This window comes from Meles meles, chromosome 2 (assembly GCF_922984935.1).
Source record: "Meles meles chromosome 2, mMelMel3.1 paternal haplotype, whole genome shotgun sequence".
NCBI classification, from domain to species: Eukaryota; Metazoa; Chordata; class Mammalia; order Carnivora; family Mustelidae; genus Meles; species Meles meles.
Genome location: NC_060067.1, coordinates 50,920,558 through 50,933,878, shown reverse-complemented (window position 1 = coordinate 50,933,878; position 13,321 = coordinate 50,920,558).

The following is a 13,321-nucleotide window of genomic DNA, read 5'->3' as shown; positions in this document are numbered from 1 at the left end:
AATGTAATTATTGTCCCGAGTTTATAATTGAGGAAGCTCAGGTGAGAGAGGTAAAGTAACTTTTTCAAGATTACCCAGGCACCATGATATCTGGATTTGGATTTATGTCCTTTTCACTTTGTTCTACCTGAATGCTTTAAAGATGGTTTCTGTGTCTTCTCCACTTACTTTATCATAGGTCCACTATCCACCAAAATTTTATCAAGATTGTATTTGATGCTTTCTAATTTGAACAAAAATAATAGTTTTAGTGTTCTGCTTAATTGGAGTTATAATTTACCTTTATTTCATTGAAAGCTCACTTTAGGTTTCACTCATATTTATAATACAAGCCCACTCATTAATAACATTATACTTTTTTCCTAATCTAAGTATTCCTTAAGGTTTTGTAATTGGGTAATTTTTGCATCTATTACAGTGCTAAGTCCAAGGCACTAGATCATAAACAAGACCCACAGAGCTGTGCTCAACTAGCTGAAACACTAAGATCCAAATGCAGAGAAATGAGAGAACCTAAAGTAAGTCATCAGCTGAGCACTGGCGAGTTTTGTAGGCTTTTTCAAAAAAGGTAAGCTTCAAGAATGTTTCTTGAAAATTAAGTAAGAAAATGAACTTAGTCTTTGGGAAGGCATGAAACAACACCAAAAATGGAGTTTACATGACACAGAAAAAATTTCAAAAGGGCAGTGGAAGGAAAATAAAGAAAATCAGAAGGTTTAGAAAAAAAAGAATCCAAGAATCACCCCATTTATGCAAGGCAAAGCAAAGGGGGTACTGCAGGTTTAGGAAGGACAAATGATTGATTGGCAGAATGGAGACGAAAGGAGCCTTGATAGCATTATTCTGAATTGCTAATGAAAAGGCTATACAACATCCAAAGCCAGAGCATTCCTAAGTGGCTCCTACACTGATGCTGTCTGAGTATCGGGAGGAAGAGTAAGGAGTGGTTCAGCCTTTAATTCCGCACATCAAACCACAGGGCACTTGGACAAATCTTTATGTCTTCCTCAAGTTTTGAAGGTCAAAGCTAAAAGACTCTTTAAGGATTTGTCTATTATGATTCATCGTTTAGCATACAAGGAAACTAAGTTTCACTAGGTCCAGAGATTTGACTTGAAATCACAATGGGTGTGGAATTTAAAATGGAGCAGTTTACTGTTTAGACTACTTTCATGCTTTGGTAACAAAGAATTTCTAAAACTGATTGACTCAATTAATAGTCCAGGGAAGGGATTTCACAGGGTCCTCTGGGGACACTGCCAACTTTAACATATGGCTTCCAAAACTTATCTTGAACATGTCTAACCACTTGAACTTTAACCTGAGCCCTGTGATTCTGGAAAACAGTGAAGGTTAAGAAATCCCCCTGACTCTTGTGTGTCCTGAGAAATGGCAGACTGTAAAAAATCACCCTTTCCAATATGACTTACCTAAGTAAGACTCATGAGGACCCCTCTGTTTACCTATGACAGGGCTAGACATGAATTGAAAGTCTTATTCTTTGCCTCAGAGACAAGTAGTTGAATTACTTATTTCCAATGATCAATTGGAACAAAATATTTGTTAATTAAATTTTGGTTGAGTCACTCTCCTCCCCCCTGGATTTTGACCCACTCCCAACCTGAGCCAGCATACATCCTTCTCCTGTGACCAGGCTGGCCTCAGAGGAAACATTATCTACTTTGTTCTCAACTCACACAACCCTTTTATGTATCCCACACTCAGTTCATTTTAGCTTTGGGGCTTGAATGTGGGTCTGCTGCATAGCTCTATGATCTACCTTCTTTATGTATCAGTTTCTTCATTTAAAAACGATGAAAAAGTAGAATCTGTCTTATAGAGTTTGGAGAAATAGTAAATGAGAAAATGTAGGTAGAATGCTTAGCCTACTACCTCCATACAATAATCACCAGGAATTATAGTTTTCCACATAGAACGATACCTGGTATTTTGATATCCACTGCATCTCAAACTTCTCAAATGATAAAGTAACAATACAGGAAGGCTTTTATTATTATTATTATTATCATTTTACATAAAAGAGATCTGAGACTCACTAAATTTAAGGAATTTTTCTCAGATCAGAGTAATAGGGTATCTGGAATTCAGAATTTATTTTCTCTGACTATAATTTCCATCTCTGCCATCTCCTTCATCTTACCTCATACAATTTCCTAACTTCTAGAGAACATTACATAATTTGTTAATTATGTAATTATTTTTTATTAAAAATTTTTTATTAAAAATTATTTTTTAATTTATTTTCCCATGATTTTAAGGGGAAAACATTCTTTGCTTTATTGAATCACTTTACTCAAATGAAATATAAAGACACAGTTCTTCAAAAATGCATGCAAAAATAAGAAATATCTTACTTATTTTCGCAAACTAAATTATTGAGCAGCAGATGTCTATGTAGAGTTCCATTGAAGTTTTTGAATCTGTTATTCCTCATCAACTAGACCAATGCACATGGCATGAAGCAGTCAAAAAAGATGTGCTGAATGTGCTGAAAGAAAAGAGGAAAATATGACAGTAGTTTTGAGAAAATGATACTCGAATAGGACCACAGAATAGGGGAGTTGTAAATGACGCTAATGTTGTTATATGCAGAGCCAAAGGCATACTTCGGTTTTGTTCTTGGATTAATGATGACTGCAGATTTTCTTTACAATTTCTATTTTTTTATCTACTTCAATTCCATCTAAATTTTGGGAAAGGGGCAGCGTGTTAAAATGATATATTGGGGGATTTGGGGCTGCTTTTTTGATGAACTTAAAGAGAAAACTCAAGAATCAGTATTTGGGGAACTTAAATCTGTCTATCCATCCATTCATTCATTCAGCAAACATTTACAGAATCCCTATTATATCTGTGCCATTGGCTAAATGGAATATAGGGATGAGAACACAATTCCTTCCTTCATAGTGCCACAGTCTACTTGCAGATACTCATATACACAACTGCAGTGACAGAAACCAAATGTAAATGTGTTATAAGGAGGTACTGGAAAATTAAGATAAGCATTTAAGGGAAATGATTAATTATGACTGAAGGATTGGGTAAGGAAAGTGCTTAGTACAGTGGGTTCCATGGTGCTGATAAACAACAAATAATTACTAAATAATTGAGTGAATGAATGAACACTAAAAGCCATACTCATTCAAGGTGCTTATTTCAGGCTTGACTGAATTATTCATATTTGGTATTTTTTTTAAAAGTCAGACCAGATGATTTCCAGGTCTATGAAGAGAGCCAATTCAATTCAACAGAATTTGCTTTCATAAGGTCCTTGTTCATAATGCTTCATTGGTTCTCCTGGAAGCTGACTGATGGTCAGACCCTCTTTGCAGGATGAAACAGTCAGGAACCCCGTGCACATAACTGAGGTTATTAAGAAAGTATGTGGTTGGAAAGCAAATGACCCCACATCAAGTTCCCAAAACATATTTCCACCTGGGAGACTTTTCATATATTGACTTTCCTACTGAGTAAACCTACACATACATACACATGCAATACACAAAATTTGGTCATTTTTTATGAGAAGGTTTTTGTTTGTTTTGTTGTTGCTGTTGTTTTAAATCCCAAAGCTAGAGAAGGTACTCCTCCTAGGTGTTGTTGTATAATTTCTCTCTTATAGTATTGGTGACACTATTCAGTTTTATGTTTAACTTTCATGATTATAAATTTTATGAAAGCAGACAGTGAGTCATATTCACCATTATATCCCTATTGCCTCAGGTAGGTCTTGGAACATGATAACAAGACAATAATTATTCATCTGTGGAGTAACCAAAAAAAAAAAAAAAAAGGATAAATTAGCATAGTGTTTTGTTGGACTAATCTTCCCAAGAGAGCTCTGACCATATTATGTGTCAACTATGAAACTCTATACTGAATTCCAAATACAGTTTAAACTCCTTTGAACAACAGTGAAGGTCTTATGTAACATAGTCCACATTATTGTTTATTCATATGTCAAAAATTCCAGCAACACAGGCATCCTGAAAAACCATTCTTGAAGACATTGAACATCATTGCTTCTCTTGGGTTTCATATCTATATGACTGCTGAAACTTTACCCACCTTCCAAACCCAATGGAATTTCTTCTTCCTTTAAGGAGACTTCTTGATCTTCTTGAGACTTCGCCAAGCTCTAAGAATTTTCTTTTTTTCTATCTACCCAAAGCTTTCAACAGACTGTCTTACAGTTTATGACAAACCATCATGAATTATATTTGGATTTTTAGTGCATATTTCGTCTCCTTTCAAGACTGTGAGTTCCTGGAGGGGAGGGGTTTATCTTTTTCATCCTATAATCACCACAGTGAAAAATAAATATAATTTTATCAATATGCAAAAGGAAAACAAACTTTTCAAATAGATAGAGTTTACCATACCTTTTGATTCCTTGTCCAAGTGGCTACAGATTAATGTATAATGAAATTTTTAAAAAATATTTTATTTAGGGGCACCTAGGTGGCTCAGTGGGTTAAGTGTCTATTTTTGGCTCTGGTCATGATCCCAGGGTCCTGGAATCAAGCCCTGAATGGGTAGTCTGCTTCTCCCTCTCCCTCGGCCCCCTACTCATGCTCTCTCTCTCTCACAAATACATACATTCTTTAAAAAAGAAGAAGAAGAAGAAAATGATTATTTATTCATTTGAGAGAGTATGAGTAGGGAGAGGGGCAATGGAGGGTGAGAAGGACAAGCAGACTCCTTCTAAGTGTGGGGCCTGAAGCATGGTTGATCCCAGGACCCTGAGACCATAACCTGAGCCGAAGTCAGATGCTTAACTGACTGAGCCACCCAGGTGGCTCAGTAGCCACCCAATAATGAAATATTTCAATCCGTCTTAACTGTATTTTATGTCTTGGCATGTAGATCTTCCTTCTTCAAATCTATTCTAAAAATATAATAGTATTAAGCCACACAATTCTTGAAAGAATCAAATGAAATGATGCATATAAAGTATTTAGCAAGTGTCTGGTCTATAGTAAGCAGTAATTAAACATTATTTCTACTTATTACTATCTTTATTACTATTATTACCATATCATCAACATTAACTATATTATAATGCATTTGGGTTGACATTTCAAAGAGAATTTGAGCATGATCATATTGGATTTTCAATCTTTTCATTTTGTATTAATTTTTTCAAAGACCCATATGTTGTATGAAGTTATTATCATCAAATCCAGAGCCCCATGTCTTAGTAGGAGAACTGTATGATTCTTGACTCCGTAATACTTGGGAGATGCATGCTTCACTGAAGTGCCATTGATTTTCAACTAAAGTGAAATGCTTTCATTTAATGCTTTCTTAAGAGAATTACAGTGGAGGTTGAAGAGAGTTTGGCTTTAGAGAAATCCATTATTAATTTTACATGGCAAAATTGGGATTTATATATCGAAATTTAAATTCAAAGGTACCTTACAGCTGCTAAATCAAAATGTTGTTTTAAATTATTTGTCTTTTCTTTCTAAGAAATGAAAAGGCTGTTTTGTCCTAGACTTGTAAATCACCTGCTTCACTGAAACAAGTCTTAGTGTTTGCTCTGAAAGAGTACTACCTCTGTGTTTAGTATATTGGGTATAACCTCAGATTTCTCATCTTTGTAATTTTTTCTGAAGAATCTTAAAGAGCTTTTATCAGCGTAAAAAATCCTTATCTCTAGCCCTCCCTTCATGGTAAGAGACACATTAAGCTAAGCCAGGCACAGAAATACATTCATAGTCCATCTTGAGTGGACCCCATTAATTCAGTTTGTCTTAACTAAACACTAGCTTTAACTCCAATGACTTTCACCTTGAAGGTTTCTAACATGAACTGGTGCATCCTCAGAAGTATCCTGAAGAAGCTTCAGTCCAGTGCAACCCCTTTAAACCAAGAAGAAATGAATTTAAGAACATTACAACTTTAAAACAAAAACCAAAGCTTACCCATGTCTGTTCATTGGCTTACACATTAGGGACTATAATACCATAAAGCTAGATTTTTCATTGTTAGTCTCTTTCTAAATAATAGGAAGGGTTTGTGTGTGTGTGTGTGTGTGTGTGTGTGTGTGTGTGTGTGTGTGTGTGTTTATTTTTAAGATTTCAGTTGAATGTGATATATTTTGTCCATGTGTGCATAGCTTAAAGACAGAAGGAATTCTGTTCAGAATACTGTCTCCCATCTTAGTCCCCCGAATTTTCCCTTGGGCTAAATCAAGCATAGAAAGTTTTTGCTTAAATGCATTTTTTAAAGGGAAAGTCATAATCAATTGGGAAAAAAAGGCATCTGATAATGAAAATGGTTTTTTCAGGCATAGCGATAACATTTGCTGCTGTGCATTCTATAAAAAGCCTTTGGATTCCTATAACAGGGACAGTGGTATTGCTTTGCTTCCTGCTGCTGATTATAATTTTAAAGATGGAAAATCTAGATGTTCTATTTTGTCCTATGAAATAATCTTTGACTCTGTGGTCAGCCTGGTGTCATAGTTTTCTGGGAACAAAATTTTCCGAGGCAACAAGAAAGTGTGCATCATTTGTTTCTTCAAATATTACTATGCAAGTTCTATTCTTGGTTCTAGGATACAGTAATTAAAAAATTCTGGCTACTTGAAGGTTGGATATGTAAGTAAACAGTTAAAATATCATGTGGTTAGAGTCGCATTTGACATTATACCCACAGCTATGGGGATGTGAAGAAAAGAGATCCACATGCATCTTGAAAAGGAATTTCAATCTTGTAGAGTCTTTTAAAAGATAGAATTCTAGGCTTTGGTTATTCATTGCCTTCCTGCCTAGAATCCAGGATGATCAGACTGGATGATGCTCTTTGGGGTTTAAAAAAAAAAATGAGTTGTCTATACAGTCAGCAGGATGATTCCTGAATAATTTGGATCTGAAGGCAATTTTAAATGGCAGCACCAAAATATTTTGAGCCAAAGTGGCATCACCAGGCATTAGGCTTAAAGATTAAAGATCTGTAGCACAGCACGAACATTATGTGTATGTTTTTGGATTCAGGTATTTGGTTTCCAATCCTGTCTAACCCTAGTTAGCCATTACTTAGGCCAGTTGCTTAACCTCTATACAAGACTCAGTTTTCTCATCTATAAAATAAATAGAGATTATATCACCCACCTTAAAAAACTGTGAAAACCAAAGAAAGCTGAATACATGTGAAGACTTACATAGTATCTGGCATATAGTAAGTTATTAATATATGGTAGCTAGTGTTATTCTGACATCAATAAATATTCATGATACTTTATAGTTTACAAAGCACATCTTATTACTATTTTCATTTATTTAACTTTTACCACAACCTAAGTATTATTATTCTGACATTTTAGATGAGTAAAGTGGAAGTCAAGGATAAATGGCCAGCAGTAGACCATACAGCTAGAAAGCAGTAAAAGGGAACTGAGTCCAGTCTGTGATGGATGTATAGAGTTATGCACTTTCCTCCCAGTATGTCATGTATGGATCATGACCATAGAGAAAAGTAGGCTTACATTAGAGATTATCCTTGCCTTTCCTAGTCATTATTATTATTATTATTATTTCATTAACAAAGTCGAAGGCTGACTCATGGCAAAAGATAGGGATGGACCTTTTTAAAGTAAGTCATAAGTATTAATGCAACAGCTTTTAGTAAATTACTGTTATTTAAAATTCTTTCTATGTACCTTGAGGATGTGTAATAGCTTGCCTCATTTATGTTCTTTTCTTATTCATTCATTCTCAATGGACAAAAATTCTAATTCATTCAGTCTCTCCTGACACATTGTACTTGGCAGGTAATTCTTAATAAGTTTTAATTTTGAAAATGAGCATTTGTCATTTGGGACCATCATTTAGATAGTTTAAAAACACTGAACCCACTGTGCAAACATCTGGAAAACTTGATGATAGGGGATTATTTGCTGCAGTCAAAATGTCTACCAAGTAGATGACAGAATCAGACATAGAAAGATCTGTTGTTGAAGATCACCAATAATGGTGATTTGTCTAGGAAGACGGAGGTAAAAAAGAAAAAAAGTCATTTTCTAACAATTTGGCAAGTGCATTTGCTATTTTGGACTAGTTGCTAATTGATGCTATAAACCTGTGATCTAATGTACTGTTAAATATGAAATCAGTACACAAAGACTCATACCTATGTGAAGATAGACATCTGAGGTAAATTTAGAGATGAGAAAATTCATGCAAAATGCCATACTTTGAAAGTAAATCCTTTGGGAATTGTCAAATGCCAGTCAGTTACTTGTCTAAGTCAGCTTTCTTGTGAAGACTATAAAACCAGGAACAAGACTCTAAGAATTTAGAACACAGTTTCTTTAGTAATATATGCAGATAATCAGAGAAATAATGTGAAAGAAAATGATGATTTTAGTTTTAAAATATGGTAATCTATTCTTTTTAAAAAAATAATTGATATCATAGGACCCAAAACTGTCTTGTTCACCATCTTTTTTGATAAGCTTCATTTTTTAAAAGACTGAAAACTTAAGGGAGATTCACGAAGAAGATTCTGTAATTTAAATACAGAAGTATCAGAAGCTAGTTTTCATAGAAATTGAAAGAGGTCAACAACACCTCTGCAAAGCATTTTAGGACTTACATTGGAATGGAAGGTTAGGTGGCCTGCAGAATCTTATAGAAGCATGTCTCATATATCACTGGAAGATAAACTAGGTGTACCTAAGTTATGATTGTTTTTAAGTTGTAGAGAGGGACAGACATTTAAACAGATATTTTACAAATGACAATATACACCTACTTCCTCAGAAGCATAGTTAAAACAATAAGGGCAGAGTATCCAATGGCCAAGTAGAACTGCAGTCTTTATTGGAGAGCTGGCATTTTGAATTGGTCTTGAAGAAGGCACAGGAATTTACCTAGGGAAGTGTTTTTCTGGGAAAGTGGATAGTTTATGAAAATATAGTAGGAATGAGGAAGTTTTCTCTTATGTGAGTCCAGTGGGATTACCGGGGCTCTTTTAGTTCCTTTTGGTAGTGAATAAAACATATCCCAAATTTTAGAGAATCAGTGACTCAAGGAAATTTATTTATTAGTTATCATTGTACATGTGTTTGATGGAGTATGTATAGAACAGGAATGTTTTTGCCATTTCTCAGAGGCAGACTCTACCCAAAATTGGAACTCTCTAGTCAAAGTAAAATTGAGAAAAGAGTTGAGAGAGAAGAGAATAAAAGTGGAATGACCAAGAAAAGAGTTATACCATTGAAATTAGATATTTTCTATACTTCACCTTTTTTTTTACAAATGCTGGAATAGTCATCCCTTCAGAAGAATTAAAGTATGTTCCAATGGAAGAGGCTTTTATAAATGTTTAATTCATTACTCCATTTTCATAAGTGAAGAAACCAAGGTCCAGAGAAGTTGAAAGCCTTGTTCCAAACCACAGCTATTTGCAGGTATACAGGGGAATAGAACTCTTGGTACAAAATTCTTTAAACTAATACAGCTTTTAGACAAATCACTCCCGTATGAATTAATTGGTCAACCAATGTTTATTGATTGCACCACAGTGGTTGCATATTGTACTGAGTTCTACAAGGAATGCAAAATAAAAAGAATATATAATATGGAGACGATGTATTAAAATATCAAAGAAAAGTAATCAAACAATAGAGAATGAGACCCTGTATTAATTGATATTGCAGAACCTGATGTTACCAAATGTTCATTCAGGTAAGGGTGGATACCTGAAGATCACAGCCTTGATTTTTAGGTTATCTGGTATGAGCTGTGAGTATAAGGTAGATTTGATTTCCCAGGATCATAGTTGATTTGCCATGTCTTCCTAGAATACTTTACTGAGAAGGATTTTGGTCCTATTTGATATCAACAGAAAGAAACATCATGATCAATTAGTAATGACTGTCATGGCATAGTAATGAAAATCAGGCCAGGCTTTCTCACACATGGTTTAGATAGTCTAGGGCATCTCCAAAAAAAAAAAAAATCATCAAAGACATAGCCAGTATAGTGATAAACATCTTACACTGAGCTTTTCTTCAAAGATCGAAGTTTTCTCCAAACTAGAGCCATGAAACTAAAAGAGAAAGCCCATACTTCTTACTCAGAGAATGAGTTAATGCCAAAAGATTATGTAAGCATCACTAATGTGCTTATATGGGAAGATATTGCTGCCAATTATATTTCTATCTTGACAATATGACTCAGATCTTAAGATGATGTCACTCTGTATGTATGTGTATATCTTATGACATGAGACCAGAAAAGAAAAAAGAAAAGATCTATGCTGATTTGAATAGAAGCTTTGGCATCTATATGCCACTCACCTGAATCATTTTTAAATCAGACTGTCCTTCAATCTTATGATTCAATCTAATAGCTAAATAGCTAAATGCATTTTTGTCAATGCCATGGATACTCTCAAACTTTTATAAAAGATGTTCTGGGTTCATGAAGACTGAATTAAAAGACATTCACTTGTGGTGGCTCTAAACCACATAGGATGACTCATCATATCGGTTACATCTACTTGTGCTGAAGTTTGTCTTGAGTAAGTACTGTGTTAAGTGCTTTCCATAAGTAGCATTCATGCAAATCTATTTTTTTTTCCAGATCATTAAAGCACTTTAACACAAAGGAGTAGAACTCTACCTTGTAACCACATCCTGAGTTTGTTTCTCTATAGGAAGATTGCTTTGTGCCTGAAAGCTATGCAGGATATTTAAAGACTTGCACAAATGATTAAAATTACCCGCATTTATTTTTCCTGGCAGCCCCAACCCTGTGCTTTACCTGTCATTCAACTCATCTAAAAGCCAAAGAGAAGGGCTGAGACAGAGTAGAAATTCTATCACATGACATCACCCTTCCCTCCAATCTCCTTTTTAAGATCTCCTGCAGTTGTCATTTACAATGAAGCTCTGTACTCTGGCTTACAGGTAAAGAATTGCTCTTTTGGTGAGAGTTTAATTTCTGTTCCACATCGAAAACAAAGATTTTTCAGATATCAGGCTCCTTTTCAAAGTATTTCATTGCCAGGACTTTCTAAACAGGAGAAGAAAGCCAGAAAGCAAGGCACTCACTGATATATTAGTACAATATAAAAGTGCCCTTAAGGAAGTGAACAACATGGCTCTCAGGTTCTTTTGGATTCCAGAGTTTAAGAATTCTACAGCACCCACATTTGTGACACCTAAAGGGAATTGGGGAGCAAATGACAGCAATTCAATACATTCTACAAATATTTATAGAGCACTAATAGGTCAGGCTCTATATAGGCACCAGGGATATGAAATTCAGTTAGACTATGTCTCGGGCTTCATGGAACCCAGTGGCTGGTAAGAACAATTGATGCATTAGTGATTATAATAGAATACTCTAGTATAGTTGGAAGAAATTACAGGGTAGTTCAGACTAGGACAAAAGAAAGGGAATGGAACACTCTTCTCGTGTCTCATTATATTCAAGTCTATTTTGATGACATAAGTATAGGCAGTGCAGTGAAGAAAAATTAGTACAGACTCTTTAACAAGTATGCTGTCAAATCATTGCCTATTTGTATGATGTTGGGTTAGGAAATGCTTAGACAATAACTAGAGGATACTTTCTATGTTCGTTGAAATACAGTCTGTTGTCTTAAGACTATGAAAGATATTGGGGCACCTGGGTGGCTCAGTCTGTTGAACATCCAACCCTTGATTTCAGCTTAGGTCATGATCTCAAGATCATGGGACGAAGCCCTGTGTTGGCTCCACACTCAGAGGGCAGTCTGCTTGGGATTCTCTCCCTCTGCCCTGCCCCACCAAAAGTAAAAAATATATCCTTAAAAAAAAAAAAAAGACCATGGAAGATATAAGGATTTAACTGAAAATGTCATTCATATTTTTGTCTAGGAATATATCTTGTTAAATTATATAATCTGTCATTCTCTTTGAATTTATTTTATAGTGATTGTAAATCACCTTATGTTCTTTAATCTTGCTTATAATTAATTTACATTATTGGATTAAAAACAAATAGATATTTGTCTTGAGATGTTCAGAAAATATAGAAAACTTCAAAGAAGGAAATTAAAGTAATCCATAATCCTACATACTAACGATGCAGACTTAACGGTTAATAATTTGAAACATTTTCTTCTATAATATTTTTATATTCTACTTATTTTTATAAAATTGATCATATCATGATTCTTTTTTCAAGAATGTATTTATTTGAGAGAGAGATAGTGAGAAAGAGCGTGAGGTGGGAGGAGAAGAAGGAGCAGTCTTCCTGCTAGGCAGGGAACCTGATGATGTGGAGCTTAATCCCAGGACCCTGGGGATTATTACCTGAGCCAAAGGCAGATACTCAAGCAACTGAGCCACCCAGGTGCCCCATATCATGATTTGTTATACAACCTGATTTTTATTGGTAGAAATATTCACGCTTATAATTTGTTTAACTAATTTCATATGGTTGACTCACTGTTTTTTTTTTTCCTTCTATTTTCTTCACCAACATTATCATTTCTCATGAAAGAAGGAGAACTGATATAGCATTGCCAATCAAAGGAGAGGAGCCAATGCTATGCATCCCAGAAAAAAAGTTACAAACAAACCTCATAAAACCCTCAACTAATGGAAAAATACTCAAAACAAAGGTCCATGTCCTATATTTTATATTCTCTGCAATGGAAACTGCAGACCAGGTAGTCATGGAAGAGCTCATCTAAATTTCTTAGAAATTTTAGAAAGAAAATTATAGGATATGAAATGAACTACTTTGCAGTCACTATGCTAAACCTCATTAGGGAATCAAGTACAAGTCATGCTGAAAACATGACAATGATTTTACTTTGAAATAAGAATAAATCTAAAAGTTTTAATAGGGGAAATAATATTATTAATAATGATGATAATATAGTGACAGTTATTGAGCACTTTCATGTATAAGGCATTGTGATTTATATATATTAACTTATTTACATGTTACAACCTATTGTTCTTATTCCCAGGTAGTAACTGGAGAAACTGAGACTCAGAAAGAACGAGTAATTTGCTAAAGGTCACACAGATAGTAAAGGGGTAGGGTATTTGGAATTCTCTCCACCCAGATCTTGATGTCTTTTAGGTCTCACACCAAATGTTATAACCCTCTGTTGTAGATATCTTTTATTATAAGAACCAGTTTATTTTCCTCAAAGTAATTATCACTAATGCTGCTATTTTCTCCCTGATTTGTATATTGCCTATTTCCTTGACTGAAATGTAACCTTTATAAAGTTATGGACTTTATATTATATGCTTATCACTATATCCTTAGCACCTTGAGCCGTA